Source organism: Pongo abelii, chromosome 16 (genome assembly GCF_028885655.2).
Source record: "Pongo abelii isolate AG06213 chromosome 16, NHGRI_mPonAbe1-v2.0_pri, whole genome shotgun sequence".
Taxonomy (NCBI): Eukaryota; Metazoa; Chordata; class Mammalia; order Primates; family Hominidae; genus Pongo; species Pongo abelii.
In genome coordinates, this window is record NC_072001.2 from 10877436 (window position 1) to 10891192 (window position 13757).

Here is a 13757-nt window from a genome sequence, read left to right on the forward strand (position 1 = left end):
CTGTCAGTTGAATGCGCTCATCTCAAAGAAGTTTCTGAGAATGCTTCTGTCTATTTTTTTGTGAAGATATTTCCTTTTTCATCATAGACCTCTAAGCACTCCAAATATCCGCTTGCAGATTCTACAAAAAGTGTGTTTCAAAACTGCTCTATGAAAAGGAGGGTTCAACTCTGTGAGTTGAATGCACACACCGTGAAGAAGTTTCTGGGACTGGTTCTGTCCAATTTTTAGATGAAGGGATTTCATTTCCCAGCATAGGCCTCAAAGCGCTTCAAACATCCACTAGCAAATACTACAAAAGGAGTGTTTGAAAACTGAGCTATCAAAAGGAAGATTCCAGTATGTGAGTTGAATGCATAAAGCACAAGGAAGTTTCTGAGAATGCTACCGTCTAGTTCTCATGTGAAGATATTTCCTTTTCCAGTTTTGGCCTATCAGCACTCCAAGTATCCACTTGCAGATTCTAGAAAAAGAGTGTTTCAAAACTGCTCTATCAAAAGGAAGGTTCAACACTGTGAGTTGATTGCCCACATCAGAAAAACTTTCTGAGAATGCTTTTGTCTAGTTTGTATTTGAAGATATTTCCTTTTGAAGCATAGGCCTCAAAGCGCTACAGATATCCAATAGCAGATTCTACAAAAAGAGAGTTTCAAAACTCTTCTATCAAAAGGAAGGTTGAACTCTGTGAGTTGAATGTACAAAACACAGGGAACTTTCTGAGAATGCTTTTCTCTAGTTTATACGTGAAGATATTTCCTATTCCAGCATAGGCCTCAAAGCACTGCATACATCCACTTGAAGATATTACTAAAAGTGTTTCAAATCTTCTCTAACAAAAGAAAGGTTCAACTCTGTGAGTTTAATGCACACATCACAAAGAAGTTTCTGAGAATGCTTCTGTCTATCTTTTATGTGAAGATATTTCCTTTTCCAGCATAGGCCTGAAAGCGCTCCATAAATCCACTAGCAGATTCTACAAAAAGATTGTTCCAAAACTGCTCTTTCAAAATTAAGCTTCAAGTCTGTGAGTTGAATGCACTCATCACAAAGACGTTTCGGAGAATTCTTCTTTCTTGTTTTCAAGTGAAGATATATCCTTTTCCAGCATAGGCCTCAAATAGCAGTTGATAGAGCAGTTTGGAAACACATTTTTTGTAAAATCAGCAAGTGGATATTGGGAGCGATTGGAAACCGATGATGGAAAAGGAAATATCTTCACATAAATCCTAGACAGAATCATTCTCAGAGACTTCTGTGTGATGAGTGCATTCAACGCACAGACTTTAACCTTCCTTTTGACAGAGCAGTTTTGAAACACTCTTGTAGTAACATCTGAAGGTGGATATTTGGAGCTATTTGGGGTCAGTAATAGGAAACGACATATCATCAAATAAAAACAAGACAGAAGCATTCTGAAAAACTTCTTCGTGATGAGTGCATTCAACTCACAGACGTGAACGTTCCTTTTGATAGAACAGTTTTGAAACACTCCTTTTGTTGAATCTGCAAGTGTTTATTTGGAGGGATTTGAGGCCTAGGTTGTAAAAGGAAATATCTTCACCTTAAAACTAGACAGAAGCAATCTCAGAAACTTCTTTGTGATGAGCGCATTCAACTCACAGAGTTGAACGTACCAATTAATAGAGAAGTTTGGAAACACCCTTTTTGTAGAATTTGCAAGTGAATATTTGGAGAGATTTCAGGCATATGCAGGAAATGGAAATATCTTCACATGAAAACTACACAGAAGAATTCTCAGAAACGCCTTTGTCATGAGTGCATTCAACTCACAGACTTGAAGGTTCCTTTTGAGAGAGCAGTTTTGAAACACTCTTTTTGAAGAATCTTCATGAGGATATATGGAGCGCTTTCAGGCATAACCTGGAAAAAAAATAACTTCAAATAAAAACTAGAGTGAAGCATTGTCAGAAGCTGCTTTTGATGTATGCATTTAACTCACATAGTTGAACGTTTCTTTTGATTGAGAAGTTTTGCAACACTCTGTTAGTGAAATTTTCAAGGGGATGTATGGAGTGCTTTGGGGCCTATGCTGGAAAAGGAAACATCTTCTCGTAGAAACTAGACAAAAGGATTCTCAGAAAGTTCCCTGTGCTTTGTGCATTCAACTCTCAGAATTCAAACTTCGTTTTGATAGAGCAGTTTTGAAACACCTTTTTGTAGAATCTTCAACTGGATACTTGGAGTGCTTTGAGGCCGATGCTGTGAAAGGAAATATCATTGCATAAAAACTAGATGGAAGCAGTCTCAGAAACTTCTTTCTGATGAGTGCATTCAACTCACAGAGTTGAACATTACTTTTGGTAGATCAGTTTTGAAAAACTGCTTTTGTAGAATCCGCAAGTGTATATTTGGAGCTCTTTGAGGCTTATGCTGGAAAAGCAAATATCTTCATCTGCAAACTAGACAGAAGCATTCTCAGAAACTTCTTTGTCATGTTGGGATTTAACTCACAGAGTTGAACACTCCTTTTCATAGAGCAGTTCTACAACACGCTTTTTGTGGAAACTGAAAGTTGACATTTGGTGCGATAGCGGCATCTAGTGGAAAAGGAAATACATTCAGATGAAAACTAGATAGAACCATTCTCAGATACTTCTTTGTGATGTGTGCATTCAAGTCACAGAGTTCAACCTGCCTTTTCATAGAGCAGTTTGGAAACACGCTTTTTGTAAAATCTACAAGTGGATGTTTCGAGTGATTTCAGGCCTGTGCTGGAAAAGGAAATATCTCCACGTAAAAACAAGACAGAAGCATTCTCAGAAACTTCTGTGTTATGAGTGCATTCAACCCACAGACTTGAACCTTTCTTTTGATACAGCAGTTTTGAAACACTCTTTTTGCAGAATATGCAGGTGGATATTTGGAGTGCTTTGAGGTCTATGCTGAGAAATGTAATATCTTCAGCTAAAAAGTAGACAGAAGCATTCTCAGAAACTTTTTCGCGATGTTTGCATTCAACTCACAAAGTTGAACATACCTTTTCATAGAGCAATTTTGAAACACACTTTTTGTAGAATCTTCAAGTTGATATTTTGAGCGCTTTGAGGCCTATGCTGGAAAAGGAAATATCTTTACATAAAAAGTAGACAGAAGCATTCTCAGAAACTTTTTCTGATGTGCGCATTCAACTCACCGAGTTGAAACTTCCATTTGATAGAGCAGTTTTGAAACACTCTTTTGTAGAATCTCCGTGTGGATAATTAGAGTACTTTGAGTCCTACACTGGAAAAGGAAATATCTTCACTTAGAAGCTAGACAGAAGCATTCTCTGAGACTTCCCTGTGCTTTCTGCATTCAATTCACAGAGGTGAACCTTCTTTTTGATAGAACAGTTTTGATACACTCTTTTTGGACAATCTGCAAATGTTTATTCGGGGCGCTTTGAGGCCTATGTTGGAAAAGGAAATATATTCACCTAAAAACTAGACAGAAGCATTCTCGGAATCTTCTTCATGATGAGCGCATTCAACTCACAGAATTGAAACAACCAATTGTTAGAGAAGTTTGGAAACACTCTTTTTGTAGAACCTGCAAGTGGATATTTGGAGCGCTTTGAGGCCTATGTTGGAAAAGGAAATATCTTCACCTAAAACTAGACAGAAGCATTCTCGGAAACTTCGTTGTGACGAGTGCATTCAACTCAAAGACTTGAACGTTCCTTTTGAGAGAACAGTTTTGAAACACTCTTTTTGTAGAATCTGCACGTGGATATTGGAGCGATTTGAGGCCTATGCTGGAAAAGGAAATATCTTCACATAAAAACCTGACAGAAGCACTCTCAGAAACTTCATTGTGTTCAGCGCATTCAAATCACAGACTTGAATCTTTCTTTTGAAAGAGCAGTTTTGAAACACTCTTTTTGTAAAATCTGCAAGTGGATATTTGGAGCACTTTGAGGCCTATGCTGGGAAATGGAATATCTTCACCTAAAACCTAGACAGAAGCATTCTCAGAAAGTTCTTCTCAATGCGTGCATTCAACTCACAGAGTTGAACCTGTCTTTTGATAGAGCAGTTTGGAAACACTCTTTTTGTGAAATGTGCATTGGATATTTCCAGCGATTTGAGGCCTATGCAAGGAAAAGGAAATATCTTCACTTCAAAACTGGACAGGAGCATTCTCAGCAACCTCTTTGTGATGAGTGCATTCAACTCGAAGACTTCAACGTTCCTTTTGATAGAACAGTTTTGAAACACTCCTTTTGGACAATCTGCAAATGCTTACTGGGAGCGCTTTGAGGCCTATGTTGGAAAAGGAAATATCTTCACCAAAAAACTAGACAGAAGCATTCTGAGAAACTTCTTTGTGTTGAGTGCATTCAACTCACAGACTTGAATCTTTCCTTTGAAAGAGCAGTTTTGAAACACTCTTTTTGTTGAATCTGCATGTGGATATTTGGAGCGCTTTGAAGCCCATGCTGGGAAATGGAATGTCTTCACCTAAAAACTAGACTGAAGCATTCTGAGAATCTTCTTTGTGATGAGTGCATTCAACTCACAGACTTGAACGTTGCTTTTGATAGAACAGTTCTGAAACACTAAGTTTGCAGAATCCGCAAGTGTTTATTCGGAGCACCTTGAGGCCTACGTTGGAAAAGGAAATATCTTCACATAAAAACTAGACAGAAGCATTCTGAGAAACTTCTTTGTGTTGAGTGCATTCAACTCAAAGGCTTGAAGCTTTCCTTTGAAAGAGCAGTTTTGAAACACTCTTTTTGTTGAATCTGCAAGTGGATATTTGGAGCGCTTTGAGGCCCATGCTGGGAAATGGAATATCTTCACCTAAAAACTAGACTGAAGCATTCTGAGAAACTTCTTTGTGATGAGTGCATTCAACTCACAGACTTGAACGTTGCTTTTGATAGAACAGTTCTGAAACACTAAGTTTGTAGAATCCGCAAGTGTTTATTCGGAGCACCTTGAGGCCTACGTAGGAAAAGGAAATATCTTCACATAAAAACTAGAGAGAAGCATTCTCAGAAACTTCTTTGTGATGAGTGCATTCAACTCACAGACTTGAACCTACCAATTGATAGAGAAGTTTCGAAACACTCTTTTCGTAGAATCTGCAAGTGGATATTTGGAGCGCTTTGAGGCCTATGCTGGAAAAGGAAATATTTTCACATAAAAACCTGACAGAAGTATTCTCAGAAACTTCTTTGTGTTCAGTGCATTCAAATCACAGACTTGAATCTTTCTTTTGAAAGAGCAGTTTTGAAACACTCTTTTTGTAAAATCTGCAAGTGGATAATTGGAGCACTTTGAGGCCTTTGCTGGGAAATTGAATATCTACACCTAAAAACTAGACAGAAGCATTCTCAGAAAGTTCTTCTCGATGCATGCATTCAACTCACAGAGTTGAACCTGTCTTTTGATAGAGCAGTTTGGAAACACTCTTTTTGTGAAATCTGCAATTGGATATTTCCAGCGATTTGAGGCATATGCAAGGAAAAGGAAATATCTTCACTTCAAAACTGGACAGGAGCATTGTCAGCAACCACTTTGTGATGAGTGCATTCAACTCGAAAACTTGAACGTTCCTTTTGATAGAACAGTTTTGAAACACTCCTTTTTGACAATCTGCAAATGTTTATTCGGAGCGCTTTGAGACCTATGTTGGAAAAGGAAATATCTTCACCTAAAAACTAGACAGAAGCATTCTCGGAAACTTCTTTGTGATGAGTGCATTCAACTCACAGAATTGAACCTACCAATTGTTAGAGAAGTTTGGAAACACTCTTTTTGTTGTATCTGCAAGTGGATATTTGGAGCGCTTTGAGGCTTATGTTGGAAAAGGAAATATCTTCTCCTAAAAACTAGACAGAAGCATTCTCGGAAACTTCTTTGTGATGAGTGCATTCAACTCAAAGACTTGAACGTTCCTCTTGAGAGAACAGTTTTGAAACACTCTTTTTGTAGAATCTGCACGTGGATATTTGGAGCGATTTGAGGCCTATGCTGGAAAAGGAAATACCTTCACATAACACCCTGACAGAAGCATTCTCAGAAACTTCTTTGTGTTCAGGGCATTCAAATCACAGACTTGAATCTTTCTTTTGAAAGAGCAGTATTGAAACACTCTTTTTGTAAAATCTGCAAGTGGATATTTGGAGCACTTTGAGGCCTATGCTGGGAAATGGAATATCTTCACCTAAAAACTAGACAGAATCATTCTCAGAAAGTTGTTCTCGATGCGTGCATTGAATTCACAGAGTTGAACCTGTCTTTTGATAGAGCAGTTTGGAAACACTCTTTTTGTGAAATCTGCAATTGGATATTTCCAGCGATTTGAGGCCTATGCAAGGAAAAGGAAATATCTTCACTTCAAAACTGGACAGGAGCATTCTCAGAAACCTCTTTGTGATGAGTGCATTCAACTCAAAGACTTGAACGTTCCTTTTGATAGAACAGTTTTGAAACACTCCTTTTGGACAATCTGCAAATGTTTATTCGGAGCGCTTTGAGGCCTATGTTGGAAAAGGAAATATCTTCACCTAAAAACTAGACAGAAGCATTCTCGGAAACTTCTTTCTGATGAGTGCATTCATCTCACAGAATTGAACCTACCAATTGATAGAGAAGTTTGGAAACACTGTTTTTGTAGAATCTGCAAGTGGATATTTGGAGCGCTTTGAGGCCTATGTTTAAAAAGGAAATATCTTCTCCTAAAAACTAGACAGAAGCATTCTTGGAAACTTCTTGGTGATGAGTGCATTCAACTCAAAGACTTGAACATTTCTTTTGAGAGAACAGTTTTGAAACACTCTTTTTGTAGAATCTACAAGTGGATACCTGGAGCGATTTGAGGCCTATGCTGGAAAAGGAAATATCTTCACATAAAAACTAGACAGAAGCATTCTGAGAAACTTCTTTGTGTTGAGTGCATTCAACTCACAGACTTGAATCTTTCCTTTGAAAGAGCAGTTTGGAAACACTCTTTTTGTTGAATCTGCATGTGGATATTTGGAGCGCTTTGAAGCCCATGCTGGGAAATGGAATGTCTTCACCTAAAAACTAGACTGAAGCATTCTGAGAAACTTCTTTGTGATGAGTGCATTCAACTCACAGGCTTGAACGTTGCTTTTGATAGAACAGTTCTGAAACACTAAGTTTGCAGAATCCGCAAGTGTTTATTCAGAGCACCTTGAGGCCTATGTTGGAAAAGGAAATATCTTCACATAAAAACTAGACAGAAGCATCCTGAGAAACTTCTTTGTGTTGAGTGCATTCAACTCAAAGACTTGAAGCTTTCCTTTGAAAGAGCAGTTTTGAAACACTCTTTTTGTTGAATCTGCAAGTGGATATTTGGAGCGCTTTGAGGCCCATGCTGCGAAATGGAATATCTTCACCTAAAAACTAGACTGAAGCATTCTCAGAAACTTCTTTGTGTTCAGTGCATTCAACTCACAGACTTGAACCTACCAATTGATAGAGAAGTTTGGAAACACTCTTTTTGTAGAACCTGCAAGTGGATATTTGGAGCGCTTTGAGGTTTATGCTGGAAAAGGAAATATCTTCACATAAAAACCAGACAGAAGCATTCTCAGAAACTTCTCTGTGTTCAGTGCATTCAAATCACAGACTTGAATATTTCTTTTGAAAGAGCGGTTTTGAAATACTCTTTTTGTAAAATCTGCAAGTGGGTATTTGGAGCACTTTGAAGCCTATGCTGGGAAATGGAATATCTTCACCTAAAAACTAGACAGAAGCACTCTCAGAAAGTTCTTCTCAATGCGTGCATTCAACTCACAGTGTTGAACCTGTCTTTTCATAGAGCAGTTTGGAAACACTATTTTTGTGAAATCTGCAATTGGATATTTCCAGCGATTTGAGGCCTATGCAAGGAAAAGGATATATCTTTACTTCAAAACTGGACAGGAGCATTCTCAGAAATCTCTTTGCGATGAGTGCATTCAACTCGAAGACTTGAGCGTTCCATTTGATAGAACAGTTTTGAAACACTCCTTTTGGACAATCTGCAAATGTTTATTCACAGAGGTTTGAGACCTATGTTGGAAAAGGAAATATCTTCACCTAAAAACTAGACAGAAGCATTCTCGGGAACTTCTTTGTGATGAGTGCATTCAACTCAAAGACTTGAACGTTTCTTTTGAGAGAACAGTTTTCAAACACTCTTTTTGTAGAATCTGCACGTGGATACTTGGAGCGATTTGAGACCTGTGCTGAAAAAGGAAATATCTTCACATAAAAACTAGACAGAAGCATTCTGAGAAACTTCTTTGTGTTGAGTGCATTCAACTCACAGACTTGAAGCTTTCCTTTGAAAGAGCAGTTTTGAAACACTCTTTTTGTTGAATCTGCAAGTGGATATTTGGAGCGCTTTGAGGCCCATGCTGGGAAATGGAATATCTTCACCTAAAAACTAGACTGAAGCATTCTGAGAAACTTCTTTGTGATGATTGCATTCAACTCACAGACTTGAACGTTGCTTTTGATAGAACAGTTCTGAAAAACTAAGTTTGTAGAATCCGCAAGTGTTTATTCGGAGCACCTTGAGGCCTACGTAGGAAAAGGAAATATCTTCACATAAAAACTAGAGAGAAGCATTCTCAGAAACTTCTTTGTGATGAGTGCATTCAACTCACAGACTTGAACCTACCAATTGATAGAGAAGTTTCGAAACACTCTTTTCGTAGAATCTGCAAGTGGATATTTGGAGCGCTTTGAGGCCTATGCTGGAAAAGGAAATATTTTCACATAAAAACCTGACAGAAGTATTCTCAGAAACTTCTTTGTGTTCAGTGCATTCAAATCACAGACTTGAATCTTTCTTTTGAAAGAGCAGTTTTGAAACACTCTTTTTGTAAAATCTGCAAGTGGATAATTGGAGCACTTTGAGGCCTTTGCTGGGAAATTGAATATCTACACCTAAAAACTAGACAGAAGCATTCTCAGAAAGTTCTTCTCGATGCATGCATTCAACTCACAGAGTTGAACCTGTCTTTTGATAGAGCAGTTTGGAAACACTCTTTTTGTGAAATCTGCAATTGGATATTTCCAGCGATTTGAGGCATATGCAAGGAAAAGGAAATATCTTCACTTCAAAACTGGACAGGAGCATTGTCAGCAACCACTTTGTGATGAGTGCATTCAACTCGAAAACTTGAACGTTCCTTTTGATAGAACAGTTTTGAAACACTCCTTTTTGACAATCTGCAAATGTTTATTCGGAGCGCTTTGAGACCTATGTTGGAAAAGGAAATATCTTCACCTAAAAACTAGACAGAAGCATTCTCGGAAACTTCTTTGTGATGAGTGCATTCAACTCACAGAATTGAACCTACCAATTGTTAGAGAAGTTTGGAAACACTCTTTTTGTTGTATCTGCAAGTGGATATTTGGAGCGCTTTGAGGCTTATGTTGGAAAAGGAAATATCTTCTCCTAAAAACTAGACAGAAGCATTCTCGGAAACTTCTTTGTGATGAGTGCATTCAACTCAAAGACTTGAACGTTCCTCTTGAGAGAACAGTTTTGAAACACTCTTTTTGTAGAATCTGCACGTGGATATTTGGAGCGATTTGAGGCCTATGCTGGAAAAGGAAATACCTTCACATAACACCCTGACAGAAGCATTCTCAGAAACTTCTTTGTGTTCAGGGCATTCAAATCACAGACTTGAATCTTTCTTTTGAAAGAGCAGTATTGAAACACTCTTTTTGTAAAATCTGCAAGTGGATATTTGGAGCACTTTGAGGCCTATGCTGGGAAATGGAATATCTTCACCTAAAAACTAGACAGAATCATTCTCAGAAAGTTGTTCTCGATGCGTGCATTGAATTCACAGAGTTGAACCTGTCTTTTGATAGAGCAGTTTGGAAACACTCTTTTTGTGAAATCTGCAATTGGATATTTCCAGCGATTTGAGGCCTATGCAAGGAAAAGGAAATATCTTCACTTCAAAACTGGACAGGAGCATTCTCAGAAACCTCTTTGTGATGAGTGCATTCAACTCAAAGACTTGAACGTTCCTTTTGATAGAACAGTTTTGAAACACTCCTTTTGGACAATCTGCAAATGTTTATTCGGAGCGCTTTGAGGCCTATGTTGGAAAAGGAAATATCTTCACCTAAAAACTAGACAGAAGCATTCTCGGAAACTTCTTTCTGATGAGTGCATTCATCTCACAGAATTGAACCTACCAATTGATAGAGAAGTTTGGAAACACTGTTTTTGTAGAATCTGCAAGTGGATATTTGGAGCGCTTTGAGGCCTATGTTTAAAAAGGAAATATCTTCTCCTAAAAACTAGACAGAAGCATTCTTGGAAACTTCTTGGTGATGAGTGCATTCAACTCAAAGACTTGAACATTTCTTTTGAGAGAACAGTTTTGAAACACTCTTTTTGTAGAATCTACAAGTGGATACCTGGAGCGATTTGAGGCCTATGCTGGAAAAGGAAATATCTTCACATAAAAACTAGACAGAAGCATTCTGAGAAACTTCTTTGTGTTGAGTGCATTCAACTCACAGACTTGAATCTTTCCTTTGAAAGAGCAGTTTTGAAACACTCTTTTTGTTGAATCTGCATGTGGATATTTGGAGCGCTTTGAAGCCCATGCTGGGAAATGGAATGTCTTCACCTAAAAACTAGACTGAAGCATTCTGAGAAACTTCTTTGTGATGAGTGCATTCAACTCACAGGCTTGAACGTTGCTTTTGATAGAACAGTTCTGAAACACTAAGTTTGCAGAATCCGCAAGTGTTTATTCAGAGCACCTTGAGGCCTATGTTGGAAAAGGAAATATCTTCACATAAAAACTAGACAGAAGCATCCTGAGAAACTTCTTTGTGTTGAGTGCATTCAACTCAAAGACTTGAAGCTTTCCTTTGAAAGAGCAGTTTTGAAACACTCTTTTTGTTGAATCTGCAAGTGGATATTTGGAGCGCTTTGAGGCCCATGCTGCGAAATGGAATATCTTCACCTAAAAACTAGACTGAAGCATTCTCAGAAACTTCTTTGTGTTCAGTGCATTCAACTCACAGACTTGAACCTACCAATTGATAGAGAAGTTTGGAAACACTCTTTTTGTAGAACCTGCAAGTGGATATTTGGAGCGCTTTGAGGTTTATGCTGGAAAAGGAAATATCTTCACATAAAAACCAGACAGAAGCATTCTCAGAAACTTCTCTGTGTTCAGTGCATTCAAATCACAGACTTGAATATTTCTTTTGAAAGAGCGGTTTTGAAATACTCTTTTTGTAAAATCTGCAAGTGGGTATTTGGAGCACTTTGAAGCCTATGCTGGGAAATGGAATATCTTCACCTAAAAACTAGACAGAAGCACTCTCAGAAAGTTCTTCTCAATGCGTGCATTCAACTCACAGTGTTGAACCTGTCTTTTCATAGAGCAGTTTGGAAACACTATTTTTGTGAAATCTGCAATTGGATATTTCCAGCGATTTGAGGCCTATGCAAGGAAAAGGATATATCTTTACTTCAAAACTGGACAGGAGCATTCTCAGAAATCTCTTTGCGATGAGTGCATTCAACTCGAAGACTTGAGCGTTCCATTTGATAGAACAGTTTTGAAACACTCCTTTTGGACAATCTGCAAATGTTTATTCACAGAGGTTTGAGACCTATGTTGGAAAAGGAAATATCTTCACCTAAAAACTAGACAGAAGCATTCTCGGGAACTTCTTTGTGATGAGTGCATTCAACTCAAAGACTTGAACGTTTCTTTTGAGAGAACAGTTTTCAAACACTCTTTTTGTAGAATCTGCACGTGGATACTTGGAGCGATTTGAGACCTGTGCTGAAAAAGGAAATATCTTCACATAAAAACTAGACAGAAGCATTCTGAGAAACTTCTTTGTGTTGAGTGCATTCAACTCACAGACTTGAAGCTTTCCTTTGAAAGAGCAGTTTTGAAACACTCTTTTTGTTGAATCTGCAAGTGGATATTTGGAGCGCTTTGAGGCCCATGCTGGGAAATGGAATATCTTCACCTAAAAACTAGACTGAAGCATTCTGAGAAACTTCTTTGTGATGATTGCATTCAACTCACAGACTTGAACGTTGCTTTTGATAGAACAGTTCTGAAAAACTAAGTTTGTAGAATCCGCAAGTGTTTATTCGGAGCACCTTGAGGCCTACGTAGGAAAAGGAAATATCTTCACATAAAAACTAGAGAGAAGCATTCTCAGAAACTTCTTTGTGATGAGTGCATTCAACTCACAGACTTGAACCTACCAATTGATAGAGAAGTTTCGAAACACTCTTTTCGTAGAATCTGCAAGTGGATATTTGGAGCGCTTTGAGGCCTATGCTGGAAAAGGAAATATTTTCACATAAAAACCTGACAGAAGTATTCTCAGAAACTTCTTTGTGTTCAGTGCATTCAAATCACAGACTTGAATCTTTCTTTTGAAAGAGCAGTTTTGAAACACTCTTTTTGTAAAATCTGCAAGTGGATAATTGGAGCACTTTGAGGCCTTTGCTGGGAAATTGAATATCTACACCTAAAAACTAGACAGAAGCATTCTCAGAAAGTTCTTCTCGATGCATGCATTCAACTCACAGAGTTGAACCTGTCTTTTGATAGAGCAGTTTGGAAACACTCTTTTTGTGAAATCTGCAATTGGATATTTCCAGCGATTTGAGGCATATGCAAGGAAAAGGAAATATCTTCACTTCAAAACTGGACAGGAGCATTGTCAGCAACCACTTTGTGATGAGTGCATTCAACTCGAAAACTTGAACGTTCCTTTTGATAGAACAGTTTTGAAACACTCCTTTTTGACAATCTGCAAATGTTTATTCGGAGCGCTTTGAGACCTATGTTGGAAAAGGAAATATCTTCACCTAAAAACTAGACAGAAGCATTCTCGGAAACTTCTTTGTGATGAGTGCATTCAACTCACAGAATTGAACCTACCAATTGTTAGAGAAGTTTGGAAACACTCTTTTTGTTGTATCTGCAAGTGGATATTTGGAGCGCTTTGAGGCTTATGTTGGAAAAGGAAATATCTTCTCCTAAAAACTAGACAGAAGCATTCTCGGAAACTTCTTTGTGATGAGTGCATTCAACTCAAAGACTTGAACGTTCCTCTTGAGAGAACAGTTTTGAAACACTCTTTTTGTAGAATCTGCACGTGGATATTTGGAGCGATTTGAGGCCTATGCTGGAAAAGGAAATACCTTCACATAACACCCTGACAGAAGCATTCTCAGAAACTTCTTTGTGTTCAGGGCATTCAAATCACAGACTTGAATCTTTCTTTTGAAAGAGCAGTATTGAAACACTCTTTTTGTAAAATCTGCAAGTGGATATTTGGAGCACTTTGAGGCCTATGCTGGGAAATGGAATATCTTCACCTAAAAACTAGACAGAATCATTCTCAGAAAGTTGTTCTCGATGCGTGCATTGAATTCACAGAGTTGAACCTGTCTTTTGATAGAGCAGTTTGGAAACACTCTTTTTGTGAAATCTGCAATTGGATATTTCCAGCGATTTGAGGCCTATGCAAGGAAAAGGAAATATCTTCACTTCAAAACTGGACAGGAGCATTCTCAGAAACCTCTTTGTGATGAGTGCATTCAACTCAAAGACTTGAACGTTCCTTTTGATAGAACAGTTTTGAAACACTCCTTTTGGACAATCTGCAAATGTTTATTCGGAGCGCTTTGAGGCCTATGTTGGAAAAGGAAATATCTTCACCTAAAAACTAGACAGAAGCATTCTCGGAAACTTCTTTCTGATGAGTGCATTCATC